This window comes from Globicephala melas, chromosome 4, assembly GCF_963455315.2.
Source record: "Globicephala melas chromosome 4, mGloMel1.2, whole genome shotgun sequence".
Classification (NCBI taxonomy): Eukaryota; Metazoa; Chordata; class Mammalia; order Artiodactyla; family Delphinidae; genus Globicephala; species Globicephala melas.
The window spans coordinates 132,529,725-132,534,182 of NC_083317.1; the positions used below are offsets into that span (position 1 = coordinate 132,529,725).

General features: G+C 40.6%; 1 pseudogene; it reads left to right on the forward strand.

The window, feature by feature from the left end:
- The first annotated feature begins 1,893 nt into the window (after positions 1-1,893).
- Positions 1,894-2,647, forward strand: LOC115862142 (ras-related protein Rap-1b-like; annotated as a pseudogene).
- Positions 2,648-4,458: the final 1,811 nt, after the last annotated feature.

Consider the following 4,458-nt stretch of genomic DNA (forward strand, 5'->3'; position numbering starts at 1 on the left):
CCTACAGAAGTCTCACCCCATTATGAAATCAGGTTCAGCCTCAAGGTCTAAGTGCAAATGAGGTTCCCTGGGTCTGGTTCCTCAAATCCGGCTCCTTGAGTACTAATCTCAATCTGAAGACCTGTGAACTGAAGAGATTATCTGTCCCACTGTAGTGGGATAGGCATGGGGTAACTGCAATTGACACTCCCATTCCAAAAGAGAGAAAACAGGTTGCACACAGCAGCCACTGAAATTCTCAAATTCTGAAATCCAGCAATTCTGCAATCCAACAAGGCACATTTGACTAGTTTCTTATCAGGGCTCAATACTACTATCTGGGAATATTAATTCCGTGGCCCTTGACTCTGCTCTCTGGGCTCTTAGTTTTACCCTCAGAGTTACGTTTCCTTGTCCTCAAGAAATAGACTCACAGGTAATGCAAGGAGTTTGGAGAAGGGAGGCAGCTGACACCTGGGCTACTTGTCCATAGGGAGCAGAGCTTTGGCCCCTGGGTTTGGTTTTGGAGCAGGGATCTGGCCGTTCCTGGGCATAGAGACTGGAGATACAGTGAGACATTCAGCCCTGGTCCTTCTTCAGGGGACTAGATAGAAATTAGTGTCCAACATCCCTCACACAAAGTGAGGTAGAGTGGAGGATCCAGGTCGATGGCAGAATATTATTGTAAGACAAAGAGTGAAGCTATTTCAATCCATATGAAGTAGGTTAAATCAGCAAAAACTTTATGCTTGCTTTTTTCCCCAAACTTAATTTGCTTCCTAAAAGTTAATCAGGGCCCTTTGAGAGCTGTATTCTTCACAGTAATATTAAAATAATGCATTAACTTGCTGTTTCCAGGTGACACAGTAAAGGAGCTTTAACCTGAAGTAGTTTTCCTTCAGAGCTACTAGGATATTTTAATTACCTCCTTACAGTTTATATTTCACATACTCCTAAATAGTATCGAGGCAGGATACTTAAAAGAAAAGCAAGATTATCAAAATAAAAGATCAAAAACTATGTAAACTGTATGCTAAAAATTAGAGTTAATTTATCATTAGTGATTAAATTTGCTCTGAGCTTCATTCCAGAAAAAGCTTTAACACAGCTATGTCTGACATATCTTTGAAAATGTACAAACAGCTATTTACTTCCAGTTCCTTTAAAGATGAAATTTCTCTTAGTGTATTTAGAGCATTGTTTAGAAGTTTATTCTGTATAGAATGTTTGAAGTTAGAGAGGTCTTGAGAGGTCATCAATTTCGGTTCTTTCTGTCTACAGATGAAGGTTGGAAGATCTAAAGAGATTCAGGGCTTTGCTCATAGGTCAGACTGATGGAGCAGAGCTGGGGTTGACTGCTAGCTCCATATTCTTCCCCTTATACCATAGAGGAGAAATTCTTACCTCTGAAGTTTTCAGAGTTACTTCTAAATAAAGTTTAACGAGAAAAAAATTAAAACTGTATATAAGAAATTATGATTTGTTATACACTGGTCTTATTTCAGATATAAAGAGACTCTAAAGAAACATGAACCAGCATGGCTGGACAGTGGTGAGTACCAGGGGACTGAGGTAGTGGAATCAAGAGAGAGCAATAAGGGTGAGATTGTGCAGGGAGGCCCCAAGGAAGCCAGAAGTTATTCTTCCAGTCACTGCCTTGCAGGGACGCTCCAGAGAAAATGAGAGATTGAGTCTGGATGCCACTACCTTCCACTGAGGTGAAGGGCTTTACAAAGCAGAATTTGATCAGGTCCAAGAATTTCATCTTCGGTAAACCAGCTGGATCTGCGGCGGCAGCAGTAGCAGCAGTACCGCGTGGCTCTGGGAGCGGCGACCCGGAGGGAGCAGGAGGCGACGCTGGCTGCAGGGACCCGGTGACAGCACAAGAGGTACTAGGTTTTACAAGTTTGCAATATGCATGAGTATAAGCTAGTCATTCTTGGCTCGGGAGGAGTTGAAAAATCTGCTCTGACTGTACAATTTGTTCAAGAAATTTTTGTTGAAAAATATGATCCTATATAGATTTTTATAGAAAGCAAGCTGAAGTAGATGCACAACAGTGTATGCTTGAAATCTGGGATACTGCGGGAATGCAACAATTTACAGCAATGAGGGATTTGTACATGAAAGACGGACAAAGCCAAAAAAAAAAAAAAAAGGGCTTCCCTGGTGGCGCAGTTGTTGAGAGTCTGCCTGCCGATGCAGGGGACACGGGTCCGTGCCCTGGTCCGGAAAGATCCCACATTGCGCGGAGCGGTTGGGTCTGTGGGCCATGGCCACTTGGCCTGCGCGTCCGGAGCTGGTGCTCCGCAAGGGGTGAGGCCACAGCAGTGAGAGGCCCTCGTACCGCAAAAAAAAAAAAAGAAAAACGGACAGAGCGTTACATTAGTTTATTCCATCACAGCAGAGTCCACATTTAATGATTTACAATGTCTGAGAGAACAGATTCTTCGAGTTAAAGACACTGATGATGTTCCAATGATTATAGATGAAAGAGTTGTAGGAAAGAAACAAGGTCAACATCTAGCAAGACAATATGCCATCTTAGAATCCTCTGCAAAATAAAATAAATGCTAATGAGATCTTTTATGACCTAGTGCAGCAAATTTACAGAAAAACTCCAGTGCCTAGGAAGGACCGCAAAATGTCATCATGTCAGCTGCTTTAATATACTATTGATAAATGCATTGCAGCTCTGAGCCAGGTCTGAAGAACTGTTGCTCACTTCAATGGTGCCAGCATTCCAACTTTGTTAAACCTACCAACATGCTAAATTTTCTGTGGCGGAGCACTTTAAGAGGCAGGTGAAAGCTACTACATCAGTTTGCACATTCTAATCACTTTCCAGTATCACAAGAGAGATTTTTTTACTTATATAATAGTCCTAGAGTATGCAGCTGGTAAAACCAGAGGCTACAATCCAGTATTACTGCTAAGAGACATTTTTCATCCACCAATGTTATATATGTATGAAAATGGTGAACACATCCCATACTTTGTATTGGAGAGTATAATAATGTAAATCCTAAAAGCACCACTATTTTACCATAATAAAAGAAAGCCCAAAGAGCTCCTATATAGACTACTCCAGATAACTTTGCTTCTTTGATACTTGTAGTTTATTGTAATTTTTTTAAAGAAATTCAAGGTTATTATCATTGTATTTTACTCACTTACCTTGTATTGTAATCACTTTGATTAACACAGCTATACAGTTTTTTTAATTAAAAGAACTGTGGAGATAGTGATCTTGTCTTTAAAATATGATAGTCCTTTCAGTAAAAATGTCTTAGATTAAAGACGTTGCTTTTAATATCTGTTGGGAAGAAAATGTCCAGACTTTTCAAATCTTTTATTATATGTTTCTTCTTTTGTTTACATAGGGAACAACATTTATAGTTGTGTGTACAGTGGGGGTCTACAACAAGAAGTGTATATATTCAAATAATTTTTTAATTTTTGTAAATAATGTTCAGGCTTCTGCAGCTGGAGATTCTCACTGTGACTCCCCTGCTTGCTCATGCATAAGTGTATTTGCAATACCAAATAAACAGGTTTAGTATTTTTGCCTGTTAGTGATTGTTTCACATGTGTAATGTTTTGGTTGAAATGTTAAATGGTGAACGAGTACTGTGGATGTGAATGTGGGAAGTAATTTTGATCATGTGTAATTGGTCACAAGGCCTAAGCTGCAGTAATTATTGCTATTTTATTTAACAATACCTGTTGCTTTGTATGCATTAACATTTGGGTGTACAGATTGTATGTCTAATCCAACAGGTAGCCACAGTATTTAAACTGACCAACCTAATGTTACAACTACTTTGAGGTGGCCAAATGTAAACTAAAAGCCTTAGTGAGAGGCCCGCGTACCACACACAAAAAAAAGTGGTACAATTTTGTGTAACTTAGCATCAGTAGTTCAATAAATTTGGATTGCCGTGCAAGAGCTTGCGTTTATTAAAAAAAAAATAAAAAAGAATTTCAGCTTCTACATGTTGTTTGCTGACGTTTCCTCCAGTAACTAGTTAGGATTCAAGCAGAAAGGTAGGACCATGTAAGTGATTTAAAGGATTTATTGCAGGGACAAGACCTCATGCAATTGTGGGAGCTGGTTTAGCAGTGTATGTGAGTCTGCTGTCCTGTGTCTGTGCTGGGCCTGAGGTCACTGAGGCCTGCAGTCCAGAAGGGAAGATGAACGTGAAGCAGGGGCAAGAAAGGACAAACTAGAATCACAAAGACAAACTGGAACCCACAGCAGTCTCTCAATGTCTCCAAACCTCCAACCTCAACAATGTGGGTGACCTGCTGGCACACTACACTCTAACGCTGCTCATGAACTTGGCCCAGGATTCAGAAAGTTAAGGAGAAGCTCCAGTGGGAAGTGGACAGAGTTGTGAGCCTGGGGCTGCCCAAAGCCAAGGTGGGCCATGAGATTGGTGAGTGTGAGTGGCCTGTAGCTGCACCTGCCCTGAAATA